The following is a 15906-nucleotide window of genomic DNA, read 5'->3' as shown; positions in this document are numbered from 1 at the left end:
CTGCGACATTTTCCACTGGACAGAGATGTTGATTAATTCCTAAAGGCCTTGTGACAGTCACTTCAATGTTGGATAGAAGAGCTTTAGTTATGGTAGTTCCTTTGTAGACAAACAAGTCTTCTCGGAGTACAAGACCTAGTCTATGATACCTATGAAGGTCAAATTCAGGTGTTAACTTGGCTAAGTTTTGGTATCCAATTGTTTGGTCAAGCACATGCTGGCCTGATTGTTTCTGTGAAGGTATTTAATAAATGGATTGTGTCTATAATCAGTTGATTGCCACTGTGGCTGCTTGCATTTACAATCAGCAAAGGAGATTTCCCTCGGCAATGTGGGGAGTCTCCTTATCCAATCAGCTGGAGGTCTTACAAGCCAAGAAGTGAGGATTTCAGAAATCAGAAAGAAGAATTTCTGCCTGTTTTGGTTTTCTAAAGCTGCCAGAATGCAAAAAAAAATACAGAAATAAGTTGACTTTTGCATTGGGGATTTATTAGGTTACAAATTTACAGTTCTAAGGCCATGACAATGTCTAAATTCAGACATCAAGAGGATACCTTCTCTGAGGAAAGACTGCTGGCATCTGGGTTCTTCAGTCACATGGGAAGGCGCATGGCGATGTCTGCTGTCCTTCTCTCCTGGTTCTGGGTTCAGTGGCTCTCTCCAGACATCTCTGGGCATTTTTTCTTTCTCTCTCCAAACTTCTGTGACTTTTATCCTCTCATAAAGGACCCTAGTGAATGATTAAGACACACCTTAAATGGACTGGGCCACATCTCAATTGAAATAGCCTAACCAAAAGGTCTCAAACACAATAGGTCTTCCCCACCAGGAATGGGTCAAAAGAACATGGTCTTTTCTGTAGTACATAACAGATTCAAATCAGCACACTGCCTCTATTTCATTCAGTCAGCTTCCCCTGGGGAATTCAACTTTAATTTATCAGTTTCCAGCTTGTAGCCTGCCCCTATGGAATTTGGACTTGTTAGTACCCACAGCTGTGTGAGGCGATTCCTATTTAAATATATGTATGTATGTATGTATGTATATTTAAATAATCTCCTGTCAGTTCTGTTTCTCTGGAGAATACTGACTAATACAATGCCCTTTCAATTTAAAAATGAGAGAAAGAAGAAACTCTGTCAGTGTCCACATAAAATGATTTAATCATTTTTCTAAAATTTATTTATTTATCTTGCATGGACAGGCACCGGGAATCAAACCCGGGTCTCCAGCATGGCAGGCAAGACCTCTGCTGCTGAGCCACTGTGGCCCACCTGATTTAATCACTTTTTAACTACTAATATCTACACATAACAAACATGTCTATATAGGAAGTATAAAAGAAAAAGGAAACCCAACCCTAGAAATACAAATTGAGGACCTTTCCCTCACAAGAGTTTGCTGTGATCAGTGACCACTTTGCCCAGCTCCATCTCACCTTCAGGCCTGAGGAAAGCACACTCTAGGAGTCTACATAAATTCGAGAACTACTGACCAGCACTCTACAAGGCAGTGCTTCACAAGGAGATGTTCTTCAAAAAGAAGCCTGGGTGGTGGACCTTTCCAGAAACTTGCATTTATCATAATTGGGACCACAGCTTTCATCACAATCTGTGTTGACTCCTGCCAGTGGACTCTAAGGTATTGCCTTATTTAAGCACTCCATCAAAGCAGGGCCATCTGTTCTGTTTGCACAGAAGTGGTACGTGGAGGTACTCAGTACATACTCATTGAATAAATGAATTTTCCTATCAGCCCTATGAAACAACAGTGTGATACCCATTTACTGGATGGGGAAACTGAAAGTGAGGAGACTAAGTCACTTCCTGAGATCTTGGTAGACTCATGAGTTGCACCACTGTCTCTCTGACTAGCATCTGTGCTTAGCCCTTCTGAAAAAAGGCATCTGTTTGCATCCGTAACCCCTCCTGTGGAAGACTACTTGCAAGGGGAGCTCTTCCTTTCACTGCTAGGTTTAAAAAAAAAGCAACTCTTCTGATCCCTTGAGAATTAAATAAAAAGAATGCTAAAGGCCTATATAATAGGGTGTTTCCCAGTGACCTTTTCTCTAAATCAGGAAATGGTTACTTAGGCCCCTATAAAGCCAACTCAGAATTCTACCTCCTCCTCCTTTATCAAGATTTCCTTGACTTGGAAAGTGGTTTCTATGCAAGGGAGTGTCCCAACAGTTTTTACAGGCTGCCAAAGCCCTCCACCTCTTTCTTAAAGGAGCCAGGGCCTTTCTTCTTCATAACTTTATGACTCAATTTAAAAACCAAACAATTTTCAAACAGTGTTATATCACGGTTTCCTCAGAGTATTTTAGAAACCTTGCTGTCTCAGTTTGCTAGAGTTGCTATAACAAACATGCTGGGGAAGTTAAAGCAACACATTTATTGATTCGCAGTTCTAGAGACTAGAGAAATCCAAAATCAAGGTATCTGCAGGACTCTGCTTCTTCTGATGTCTGTAGAGAAGAATCTGTTCTCACTCTCTCCTGGCTTCTGGCAGTCACCAGCAATCCTTAGTATTCTTTGACTTATGGCAGCCTAGTTCCATCTCTGTCTCCATCACTTGGCCATCTTCTCTCTCTGTCTATATGTATCCAAATTTCCTCTTCTTATAAGGACACCAGTCGTACTGGATTAAAGGCTTGCCTACACTAGTATGACCTAATTTTAACTTGCCTAATTCCATCTGTACTGTAATGTGCCTATTTCTATATAAGGCCACATTCTGAAATGCTTGGGAGTAGGATTTCAACAATTTAATCCATCCCACTTGCTATACCTTATTAAGTATTTAGCATAAAAAAAGGTGTTCAATAACCAATAATCACATAAATATGCAAAGATCAATTTTTCTTTAAAGAGATACAGATATTTTTCAGGGACCAGCAAAAATTTACCTTATGCATTTTCTTAATTAAGTGTGTCATATTTATTTGCATAGCAGTACACAGTTATAACAAGGGCACAAAATGGCAGGTAACTACCAAATCCAAAACCTGTATTATAGTGAAATTCATCACAATAGAATTCTACCTTTGCAATGCTCTAAAAAATATGAATAAAGAGGAAAAGGATTAATTGATTTTATATATATATATACATATACATATACATATACATACATGGTCCATATTGGTCGTTTTTACTAAGTCTATTCAATGGCAAAAACTGCCTGTCAACTAAAATTATTTGAAGGGAACAAATAGTAGACTAATTGTTTTATAACCCCAACAGAAGGGTACCTGAATCTGGGTGGATGGGTGGATGGGGTGCAGGGAATAAATTGGCTCAACCATGTTTTTAATCTTGTAGTTGAGTTGATAATGTTACCCAGAGAAGCAGTCAGTTGTGTCCAGTAGATATCTGTAAATCGCAGTGTTGGGCACGTGGATTTGGTGCTTTGTTTTAGCTGTTCTTGCCAGTCATTGGCATCACCTTAGTTGCTCCAGGAGGAGGGAAAACATGGTATTTGGTGTGTGACCATGCTTACCACACTTCCATGATTAGTGAGATTCATTTAGAATCTATGTTAGGAATGGATTCATTTCTATGTGAAACACAATAAACCACTACTGACCAAATAAGCCCTCCCTTCCAAGCCCAATCTAATGAAACTTCACTCATTCTGCAAGGCTCATCTTGAATGCCACCTGCACTTTTTCTTGATCTCTCCTCCAAGTGTTTGCTCTTTCTCTTGAACATTGTTAAAACTTTGGGTTTTACCTCTCTGAAGATACTTACTGTGCTTTGCCTATTGTGTTGCTGTCTCTTTGCCTTGCCCCCTATTAGATTCTAAGTCTCTTGAAAGCAGGATCTGCCTTATCTTTAAATTCCCACAAGGTGATGAACCTAGAAGCTCAATAAAAATGTGTTGAGTTGCAGCAAATTGTGACCCACCCTGGCTACCAGGCCCTCAGCCAGCATCGGAGTGCAGGAGACAAAAGGCCCTTGTATTCATCACTGTGCACACCCACAGACATATACTAAACACCTGGAAACATGGGGACACTTAGTTACTTGGCAAATATTCTCCCTCCCAGGGAGTCTTTGCTTTTGAAGAGGCTCTGACAGCTGGCCTGCTGCCCAGTAGATGAGGCACCTCCTGGACCAGCCCATCACTGCAGCAAATGGCCAGGTTCATTGTGCCAGAAACCAAGAAAAGAGAAGGTCCAAGAAGGAGAGTCTCAATGCCAAGAATGTGCTCTCAGATCAGAGGGAAGCAGGCAGCGCGCTGAAGTGGGGTTTAGCAATGTTGAATTTGCACGGAAGCCTCCTCCCTTTATTCTCCCGTCTCCCTCCCCTGCTCCCAATCCTGCGTGGTCCTGCAAGGCTTAGAGTTCATCTCTAGTCACCAGGGAAGGGCCTCTGCTCCACAGAGGTCAGGATCATGTCCCACTTTCTCTGCGGGACGCTCTCACAAGATGCTGTGGCAGCAATGCTGGCTGCTCTTTATTAAATACAAATTGCACTGAGCAGTTTCCAGGAACTTTAGCGGAAAGTCGATTCCCCCAAACCCTCAAGACATTTCCTAGATCCTGAAAGGATTATTATCAGCATTGTTATTATTATTTACAAAGCCCACATCATTTCTAAAAAGCTTTCTTAAAGGAACGAGACAGAACAGGCATAGGCATGCAGCTTCCAGAACAAGTCCTTAGATCCTGCTTCCTTCACCAGAATGAAATAACCTGTTGGATTTGCTTAAATTCTGATTGGGCAGCAAGACAGGAAGGAACAGGCTTCTCCTGGCAGCTCAGAGAGGGTTGCCAGATTTACGAAATAAAAATACAGGATGCCCAGTTTAGTTGGAATTTCAGATAAACAATGATTAGTATGGGGCACGTTGTATGTGACATTCTTATACTAAAATGTTATTCGTTGTTTATCTGAAATTCCGATTTAACTGGGCATCCTGTATTTTATCAGGCAACTCTAAGCCTAGGGAGAGTCAGGACAGTAAAATATTTCTGCCAACAAAAGCTTCTTTTAAAACCCTGGCTGAACGGCTTTGGACAACATTTCAATTCAAGCCCTGCATTTTCCCTGGAGTGTGAGCTCAATATCGTGGAAAAACAATTGGGAGAATGAACACTCAGTGAACATTCTGCCCCTTCCTTACCCTTAGCAGCCTGTGGCAAACGGTTCCCCCTCGACCAGCTGGGGAAGAAAAAAGCCTTCTCTTTTAAGATGGCTTTTCCCCTCCCCTTTTACGGACTGTTTCTTGGATTTTCTAGAGAGCTGCTTTTGCTAATTGCTTACAGATTGCAGTTCAACCCAGCCTGCCAGCTGTAGAGGCAGTGTGGTGGAGTTAAGTGGTAAAGGGTAAGGTAAACCTGGTATGGAATTCTGACTTGCCCCTTATTGCTTGTGGGACATTGGGCAAGTCACTTAACCTCTCTGGGTTCCTCTTTCCTCGTTGGCAAATGAAGGTAATCATGAGGTTGAGGTGAAGGTGACATGAGTTTGGGGCAAGCAGAGTATTTGCACAGTGCCTGGTACATAGTAAGTGCTCCTTTGATCTTAACCATTGTTATTATTGTATCTCTTTGGCCTTTCACACATGACCACTGGTGACCCCAGATGTGGGAACACAGATTTTAGAAGGCTGTTATGTCCTTATTCACCAAGAAGGAATAGCTCGTTTGAAAGATGGCTCTGCCACTCTCTCTAAGGCTCTGCCCTTCCAGTCCAGCAGCAGTCTGACAGGCTGACCTAAAGTCAGTGGTCAGGTCATCAGATGGACTTGAATCTTTGTCACCACAAAAATCTATTGGGAGTCAGAAGTCTACTCTAAGAAATGGGAATAAGTGACAGAGAGAGAGAGACAAAGAAAGAACTTCTTGGCTCTACCGCTAAAAACCACTCTTTGTCTACATGGATGTGGTAGCCATCTGTTTGGGGCAGCTATCTAGTCATTATTCTCCGGATAATTGTTCCCAACCCCTTCCTACAGACCTCCTTTGGTGGTTCAGGTTCAGTGGAGGCATGTGTGGCCCAGGCCCAAACCAATGTGATTTTCACACTCTCCCCCACCCCCCTCACCAAGCCAAGGAGTTGGGTTTAGAGATGGGCAAGTGACTCAGGGCAGCTACCCACACCCAAGGAAAGCCAGTATAGGGGCCTTGCCTGAATCACTGAAAGGAGTGTGAGCATCTCCCTCCAAGACTTTGAAAGAAAATAAATGTCTGGGGCTGCTTCAGACGTCTTGTAGCTAAACATGAGTCTACCGAAGAACCCAATCAGTAGAGGAGGAACCCAGCCATCTGAGAAAGAGAGAAAGAAAAAAGATAAATCCTGGGGCATCGTTCAAGCTCTCTGCTTTGCTCAGTGGTTTTCCCCAGTACATCCTAGGTTTTCCTTAATTCTGTGTGAGACAGGTTTTCTGTTCCTTACTACTGTAAGAGCCCTAACAGATATAGCAGGTCTCCCTGGCTCACAGTCAATCTCTGGTGCCTAGTGCTTAATCTTAGAATCCACCCATGTGCAGCTACTGCTGTCCCTGGGCTTATTTACCAGTGGCTGTTATAGAGGTATCAGCCTTAGACCTCTACCAGTGCTGACACTGCCTGCTTCTAAATGCTCTCTCCTTAGGATAACGAGACCCAGTGGCTAATTGTGTTACCAGGGTACACCTGGCACTGTGCTAAACATTTTATTCTCCTAAATCCTTCAGCAACCCAAGGAAGTGTATAGTATCGACCCTGTCTTGAAAAGGGGTACCAAAGGCTCAGAGGATTAAATAACTGACCCAAGTTTACACAGTGGGTATACAGAGGAGCTAAGATTCACACTCAGGTCCAAGTGCCTCCAAAAGCCAGTGTTCCTTACATCTCCTCATAACCTTTTCTCATTTCCCACCCCAGCCAGACCTTCAGCAACCATCCCACCCCCACCCCCTCTATGCCTCTGTGATGGGTACCACCAAGAATACAAAAAGAGAAAGACATGGTCCTGCCCTGTGGTGTATGATCCAATAAGGCAAGAGAGGAAGGTAAAAACAAGCACAGAAATGACTATAAGTTTATAGTAAGGATTCAATAAGTATTAATTTCCTTCTCTTACTTCTAATAGGATCAATAAGAACAAATGAGAAATGGAATATGAGAATTACAAAGAAAACACCACATGGTTACAAAGAAGGGAAAGATTGCAATCAGTGAAAGGGGGTGGGGGTGGGAATAAGGGATGGAAGAAAGGGAGAACGGGTCTGGAAAGGCTTCAGAAGGAGACGATATTAAGGAATAAAAAATAATTGCTTGGAACACATAGGAATAAACTGCCTGGATGTGAATCCTTACTCTCCCACCTACCAGTGGTCTTTGGCAATTTAGCCTCAATTTCCACACCTTTAAAATGGGCATAATAACAAGTATATGGCTCTCATAAACTTGTTGTGAGGAATCAATACAACAAATTATTTCCATATTTTAGAACAGTGTCAGCACATGATGACAGCTCACAAAATGTTAGCCATTATTTTCAGAAATAGGGAAAGAAATTTGAGGCTGAGAAGAAGTAATAATTAAAGTTATGATTAAACTTACCTTAAACGTGTGGTTGAAGAACTTGAACTTAATTTTGTAGGCGTTGGAACTGTAGAAGACTTTTGAACAAGGCAGCGATAATATCACCAGTTGATACATGCTATGAAAAGATCGATCTCATCAAGATGTGCAAGATGGATTCAAAACACACATGACAGAAATACTGGTATGATCAGAAGACCATTAGAAAAGGACAGATGAGAAGTAATATGAGCCTGAAGGAGAGGGAGTAAGGGTAAAGAGAGAGGAAAAACTGCAGAGATCAAACATGCACACTTGCTTATTGATTTAATGTCATTGGTCAGAAGGGAAAAAGAGCCAGTGTTTCAGGACTAAAAATATATTTGTTGTTGCCTGTAGCAGACCTTGTTTTTGTTGTCTCCCCATTCCCCATGACCCCTCCTTTCTTCCTTCCTTACAGAACTCCAATTTTGTTCAAATATCACTCTCCTCTGAGTGGCCACTGCTTCAGAGAAGATTCACCCTTCCTCAGCCCCAGGGGAAGAGTTTTTATTTATCCAAGACCCCCAGGGCAGTGGCTCCATTTCCTTGCCAGTTTAGATTGGTTTAGGTTGGTTTTGACATGGACATATATGGCAGAATTCTCTACGAAAGAAGTGAAGGGTGGAAACAACCAAATGCCCATCAACGGATGGATGGATAGACAAAATGTGGTATATCTACACAAGGGAATATCATTTGGCAATAAAAAGGAATGAAACACTGATTCATGCCACAACATGGATGAGCCTCAAAAACATACTAAGTGAAAGAAGCAGAACACAAAAGTTACATATTGTATGATTCTATTCACAGATATGTCCAAAGTAAGCAAACATAGAAATAAAGAAGTAAATCTGTAGTTGTCAGCATTTGGGGAAAGGTTGGAAACAGAAGTTACTTCTAGTGAATATGGTGTATCTTTTTGTGGGTATGAAAATGTTCTAAAATTGACTGTGGTGATGATTGTACAACTATGCAAACATACTAAAACCACTGAATCGTACCCTTTAAATAGGTGAATTGTATGGCATGGGAATTCATCTCAATAAGGCTGTAATTTTTAAAAATTGGGAAAAAAGGGAGTGAAGGGAAGACTTCTAGAAAAGATCTCCTCGCTCCTAAAAAGAAACACAAAGATATGGCTTTTCTTCCCTTTGAGATCAAAATATCTGCATATGATGACTAGAAATGTTACAGAAGTCTCCCTACCATCAGAGGACAAAACAGAAGCCAGAACTGACATACAGAGCAGGACATAGCCAAGAGAATCACCTAAATATCTCATTACGTGAGAAAATAAATTTCCTTAATTTTCAGGTTAATCGAGTTAGGGTATTCTGTTACTTAAAACCCCGACATTCTAACCAATACAATTCTATTAACAGAGATTATTAGGTCTGGAGAAGGGCTGGTTTTTTCAAAGAGACTATGAATTCATGCTAATTCAAAAGTGCAGGTATAATCAAAGTGAAAGTTTGAAATATACTTCTAAATCTGGGGAAATATTGATTGATTTACATGCTGAGTACTGAAGACTGAAGCCCAAGGGAGGAATGTCTGAAAAGGAAGAGAATTAGTGAGGGTATGGTAGTTTGGAGCTGCTATGTGCTCCAGAAAAGGCTATGTTCTTTGAATCCATTCTTGTAGGTGGAGACCTATTGTGGGTAAGAACTTTTGATTAGGTAGTTTCAATTGAGATGTGACCCACCCAATTCAAGGTCGGTCTTAATCCTTTACTGGAGCCCTTTATGAGAGAGCAAAAGGCAAAAACACCAAGAGAGAGGTTGGAGAGAAATGCCACAGAGATGCTAAGAGAGGACCCACAGATGCTTAGAGAGGAAGCCACTGGAGTCAGAAGCTGAAAGCAATGGAACCAGGAGTGAAGGATGCTGGCGACGTGCCTTCCCATGTGACAGAGGAACCCCAGATGCCAGAAGCCTTTCCTCAGAGGAGGTATCTGCCTCTTGGTGCCTTAATTTGGACATTCTCATGGCCTTAGAACTGTAAATTTGTAAACTAATAAGTCTCTATTGCAAAAGCCAACACTTTTCTGGTATATTGCATTCCAGCAGCTTTAGCAAACTGAAACAAGGGGAGACTGAAAAAAAATAGGCGAGAAGGAGATGGGAAAGCTGAAAAATGCTGTAAATGCATTTGGTAGTTGTGGAAAACATTATTGTTGTTACCCATAGCTAGCTCTCCTCCCTTTCCAGGCACATGCAAACAGAACTTCACAGTGCCCTTGCACCTAGGAGGGGCCATGTGACAGTTCTTTAGTGAAATATGAAGTGTGTCACTTCTGGACTGAGAAGGGGAAAAACCTGTGCCTGATTCTACAAGTTCTCTCTTCCCTGCCACAGTGGCTGAGGAGGAGGTCTGTGCTGGGATGACAGAACCAAAAGAATAAAGAACCTTGAATAGACCCTCAAGAATCACCAGATGTACAGCGGGCATTGTATGAACAAGAAGTAAATGCTGTTAAGCCATTCAGACGTGGAGGCTGTTTGTTACTACAGCATAACCGAGTCCTATCCTTACTGATAGAGAGTGGAAGGGAAAGAAGCTAGGAAAGTGACAGGAGAGAACAGCAAAGTTGAGGAAAGGAAATTTGGAGTTTGGATTTTGATCTTTCCAATTTTTATGATGAGTGAGACCCCAGCATAATTGTTAGGAAAACAGAGAAGAACCAATAGAGAGGAGGACCCTGACTAAGCAATGTCCTAAAGAAAGCAGGGACTACGACAATGGGCAAGTGAGAGGTGAGTCTCTGCCCCTTTCTCCCGCAGAGAAGTAAAAATTCAGGCCCTGCACTTGACATCTGACACCAGCAGAGGCCAGACGTTGGAATTCTTAGAGAGGAGCAATTTCAAAGGCTGATGAGCATCTACAACTGAAATAGCCATGCATGCACCGATTGGCTTTGTGGGTCAGCCTCCTGGCAGTTATCCATTAGGATGATTGGCAAGGGGTGACACAGACAGCATTTCGTTCTTTTGGTGTAAACTCTTTAGACATTTCTTAAATAGAATCATCATTATTTAAAACATAAAGACATGCCCAGAAAGGGTTAAAACTCTCCCTTTTCCAAATTCTACCTCCCCCCTCCGCCCCCCCACTGTTTCCCCATGTCCTTTAACTAAATTAGTTATTCCATTGACAGGCCAATGCTGGTCCCTGTACAGAACAACACATGCTGTGCTCTCTCTGTGAGTGCACTCGTGATGAACTTTGAGCCACACATCTGCTGCTGAGAAGGAACTCTTATTCCCAAATGGCTGACGCTAACTAAGGATTCTGGGTTCATCTCTATCATAGCATATTTTTATTAGATAAGCTGCCGGAGAATCAGAGGAATAAATTTAGTTACCACGTCTATACCTCATTACAATGCATCCCCAAGTATTAGTCTTTTCATCAGTTTGAAATTATTCTAAGACCCTGTTTCTAGCAAGGGAATATTTGAATTGCAGCCAGAGTCCATCCTCTTTTACCCTTAAGCCATTGCTGCCGCTGGGTTAAGGATGCATTTTGGTGATGTCCCCTCTGCAAGCCTCTCTTTATTTTAAAGCAAGGGTCAGCAAACTTTTTCCTATAAAGGGCCAGATAGTAAATATTTTAGGCTTTCTTGGCTGTATGGTCTCTGCTCCAGCTAATGAACCCTGCCATTGTACCATGAAGTCAGCTAGAGGTAATACCCAAAGAATGAGCTTGGTTGCGTTCCAATAAAACTTTATTTACAAATGCAGGTAGAAACAGTAGGCTGCATTTAGCCTACAGGCTGCAGTTTGCCAACCCTCTGGTGTAAAGTATGAATTAGCAAGGTAGCTTCTGGTGAATTGACACATCAACATCAGTATTTTTTTTAATGTGCTTGTCTCTTAGAAGGATAAAAGAATAAAACATTTCATCAGAATTTTAATTTATTTTATGGACAGCAGTATGGCATTTCCCCTCTTGTAACATATCGCATATTAAGTTTTCATCTCCCCCCCCCATTCCAAATTGAGGGATGGTAGCATTTCATTGAGAGTAGAAAGAGACTTAAACAGCTAAAGGCTGGACAGTGAAGGTATCAATTATTTGCAAGCACAGTCTCTTCTTTAGAAATGGAGTTGATTATAAGAGATGTATGTATGGCAAAACTGAATTTGCTGACCTTCATTTCAGAGATCAAAGGTTAAATTCATACCCTGTAGGATGGTTTCATTAAATCATTCCCAAGCTGCCTGGTGACATATATTTGAAAAATATTTCTCTCCAACTTTATCAAGTTGTTCTTTGTGTTCTGGAAACATGATTTGGAGTCCCAGCTGGAGGTGGGACCTCATGGGTCTCAGATAGCTGACATTCTTCTCCAATTGTATCCAGAAGACATATGGATGGTTGGGATAGATGTTAATTGCAAGAATTAATATCTGTAAGCCTATTTATTTGTTGAAGATTGAAATTAACATTTTGGACTGAATAAGCAGGGAGTGTGAGAACTAAACATAAATAAAGAGCTAAAATTGTCCATTTTTAGAGTCCTTGATGTTGGGCTAAATAAACATGTCTAAAACTGTAAAGTCAGGCAGTGACTGAGTATTCATCATTTCTTTGCCTGTAACCAGTGCCCCACTCTTAAGAGTTCAAAAGTCAGGAAAACTGTGAACATCAATTAGTCCAACCCAATAACATTTTTAGAAAATAAAGGAAAGTTTCTGTCTCTTTACTTGAAAACTCATGTAAAACCCTCCACAGCAGTGATTCACAAAATGAATTTTGTGACAAAGTTTTACCAGTCCACGGTGAGATGAAAAAAATTAGGACAATGGAGAATTTTATGTAGCTAAAAACATTTCATTTAAAAGACTCCCTTAGTCTGAATTATGCCTTCTCTATTCTTATTTTAAATAATTAAATAATCACTTAATAAAATAATATGTTAGCAACCTTACATTGGTCCTCAGTTCTTTTAAACCAGAATTCTACCATTTAATGAGCAGGGAATTGGGAAGAGGGAAGGGTGTTATTGAAACTTTAATTTCTTCCATTTGCTGGCCTCTAAGAATCTGGAAGGTAAAAATTAAGCTGAATAATTTTTTGCCTTTTGGGTGTGTGTGTGTGTGTGTGTACACTCATTAAAGATGTCTTTTTTTTTTGAGGGGGCTTTACATTCTTGAAATAAGAGGCAGCTCTCACAATACCTGATTTGTTGGGTAGAGAAACCGAGAATTGATTTACCCACTTGTGAAAGAGATGAAAATTAAATCTGCATGTCCTCACAGATGTTATTCACTCACCCACCACACACTTCCTATTGTAGCGTGAAACAAACCAATAGCAATTTAGTAATCGGAGTTTCCAGTATGATACCTACCAGACGACCTTGGATATGTTCTTTATCCTTTCTAAGTCTTGGCTTCTTAATCTATAAATAGGGACAATATATGTCCTCTTTCATAGGGCTGGTTTGAAAATTAAATAAGATAATGCATATAAATACTAGTTCCTGGCATATAATAAGCACTCAATGAAATTTTGAGTTATTATTTGCATCATATGTTAAAAAGAGACAAAAATGGGTGATTTTATTCATGGAATTACTTTCCCAAATTTTGAAACTAAAATAGAATATAAAATTGTCTAGCTCTTTATTAACTCAAATGTTTGGAAGCCTTCTACTAAAATTGGAACTTTCCACTTCAGACTTTGCTACCATATATGTGTATGTATGTGTCTAATCACAAACGGTGGTACATTTAACAATGTGTTAAATTGTTGTTAAATGAAATGCAGAGAGATATCAGATAGAATGTTGACCTCCAAATTCTCTTCTGCTAAAAAGCTACCTCCAATAAAGGCGAGACAAGCAAACCTGGCAAAGGAAGACTTGGTTACCCCTGAGACTTTGGCCCCTCTCCCCTCACCTGTTCGGATGGATTTTTGTCTGGGATAAAGGGAGGTCTATGAGCTCCCACCTAAACTCAAATAGAGTGACACCTCCTACCAAGCAGGAGATGACTCCAGTGTTAACATTTTCAGCCACCCGGATCAAGTGAGAGAATTCAGAAGACAAGCTAAAAGGGCCAGGACTCTCATGTAAAAGACAGGCATTTATCTTTTTCCTTTATTACATGGAGACTCCACCTACCTCACCACAACCCACTGAAAAAATCTGGTCCTTCTTGGGTTTGGATAAGCAATGAATTGAGGCAAAGGAGAATATTAAGCTTCCTTTAAAGCAAAGACTTTTAACTTTGGTGGGGGATGGTCACAGATCTTTGTGAAAACTGTTCAAAGCAAAGGCTCTCCACAGGGAGGAAAAATGGACATTGACACATATACATAAAATGTTGCATGTGGCTTGGAGGAGTTAGCAGAGTCCCAGGAGCCTATCCATAAGCTCCAGTTAAGGACCCTTTGCCTGATGGTTAGAGGGAACCACCAACCTGTGTGTCAGCTAAGAGAAAGCTGTGTAATACCAACCAAGGCTCCTTTGGAGGTAAGGGGAAAAAAAAATAAAAAAGAAATCTCACTTGAATAAGCCCAAGAAAGCAGAGGGGCATTCAATCAATAAGTTATCCAACAAACAACGGAATGCCTGCCATCTGCCAGGATGCTGGGCACCTTAGGGGATTTTGAGGGAAGAAATACCATCAGCAGCCTCATTCCAGCTGAGACTGGGCACAGGTGAACAAGATGTCCAGAATTGCTAATGTGGCTAAAATTGACATACAAGTTATGCTTCCATCGCAGTAAATTTATTGTGGTGGTGACAAAGAGACTTGTAACATTTTTGCTAAGATCATGAGTAAAAATTGGACATAACAAAACTTTACAATATTAGAAACACATTAAAGTGTCCTAGGACATTTTAGGTAATGTGCCAAAAGAAAAGAAATCCAGTCAGGCCTCCTAGATTAGAGCTGGATTCTGGGGTTTGGAAACCATTCTCTCAATATTTTAGGTCCTACATGATCTGTCTTGCATCTTCACATGCATTCTCTGCCCTTTTTGTGTCTACTCCATTTTTTCTGTTTCTCCCCTGGCCTTTTTCTCTCTGCTTGCTCATTTTGGGCATGGTCCAATATAGCTACCTTAGTTAGCCCCAACTCTCCAAATAGCCCCAACTCAAGTACTTATACCAACTAGAATAGTCTCGCCTCTGATTTAAAATTTCTTTAAAATGGAATTTGGTTTCTCAGCCGGTCTGTGACTGCCCTGGGGGTCATATGATCTCAACTGGTGACCCAGGCCCCGTTTTCAGGACATGGTGAGGAAACTTTGGAAAGCAAGCCTAGTGCATGTCCTGGTGTCCGGGAGGACAGTGAAGAACTGATAATGGTCCCTTGAAAATCTATTCCCACCAGGCCAAAAGGAAACTAAAAGCCATGTCTACTTCAGAAGGTGCATAGTCCTGTGTTTTTTGGAAAAGGGTGAAGTATAAACTCCTGGTTTCATATTATATCCAAGTCTTTTGGGAGACGTGTCCAATTGTGGTTTGTGCCTGTTTCATACTTGTTTTATTTTATTTGGCAGCAAAATGAGGATCGTGTTTCGAATAAAAAGCCCAGTTCTGTCCTTTATACGTTTCGTTAGGCATTACATGCCATTCCCGTCCTTCTTTTCAATAGTCACGCCCAGGCAAGCTTTGCAGACTCCTTTTGTGGGAATATTTTTGTTCATTTTTACATTTATGGTTTCTCATAGCCACAAAAAATCTGACATTTGATGTTGGGTCAGAGGATCTGGGGAAGATAAAAGTCCCTTAGCAGTTCATTGTTTATATTAATGAATTGATAAAATTGTTTTTTCTTGATGCTGTTTAGAAAAAACTTCTGGGAAACCTAAGACTGAAATACTATCCTCGAAAGGACAGGAAGGAGGGGGCGTGGAGAAAATGTAGAACTCTGAGTCTGATCCCAGGCTCTGCCCCTTAGGCAAGTTACATAATCTTTCCAAGTCTGAGTCTTCCCTCAATTGTCACACAGAGGTGATACTCTTGGGCCCAAAGTTTCTTTAAGGACTCAAACAAGTACTTTCATTTAATAACATGCTCCTTGTGATGGGTTGAAACTCTATGTACCCCAGAAATGTACATTCTTAAAGTTAATCCATTCCTGTGAAGTGTGAATGTATTGTAAGTAGGATCTTTTGGTGAGTAGAATCTTTTTGCTGTTTTTTAGTTTTTTGGAATGGGCAGGCTCTCAGAATCGAACCCAGGTCTCCAGCATGGCAGGAGAGAATTCTGCCACCGAGCCATCATGGCCTCGCCTGGTCAGCAGAATCTTACCTGAAGTCAAGATGTGGCCCATCTCATTCAGAGTGGGTTGGAACCCTTGTACTGGAATCCTTCATAAGGGAAT

The 15906-nt window shown here is 41.0% G+C and overlaps 1 long non-coding RNA gene and 1 other non-coding gene across 2 annotated transcripts in view; one reads left to right on the top strand and one right to left on the bottom strand.

The window, feature by feature from the left end:
* Positions 1 to 266: 266 nt before the first annotated feature.
* LOC143653126 (uncharacterized) overlaps positions 267 to 15906 on the bottom strand; it is a 167365-nt gene continuing 151725 nt past the window's right edge. Inside the window, exon 3 of the long non-coding RNA XR_013161114.1 lies at positions 267 to 730. This is a non-coding gene — a long non-coding RNA (uncharacterized LOC143653126). The remainder of the gene's footprint in view (positions 731 to 15906) is intronic.
* LOC143654687 (small nucleolar RNA SNORA1) lies at positions 14202 to 14336 on the top strand. The gene has a single exon (XR_013161883.1). It is a non-coding gene; the product is annotated as a small nucleolar RNA SNORA1 (small nucleolar RNA).

The sequence above is a fragment of the Tamandua tetradactyla genome, chromosome 13, assembly GCF_023851605.1.
Source record: "Tamandua tetradactyla isolate mTamTet1 chromosome 13, mTamTet1.pri, whole genome shotgun sequence".
Classification (NCBI taxonomy): Eukaryota; Metazoa; Chordata; class Mammalia; order Pilosa; family Myrmecophagidae; genus Tamandua; species Tamandua tetradactyla.
Note: the sequence above shows the minus strand (reverse complement) of the source record. Positions and strands in the feature narration are given on the sequence as shown.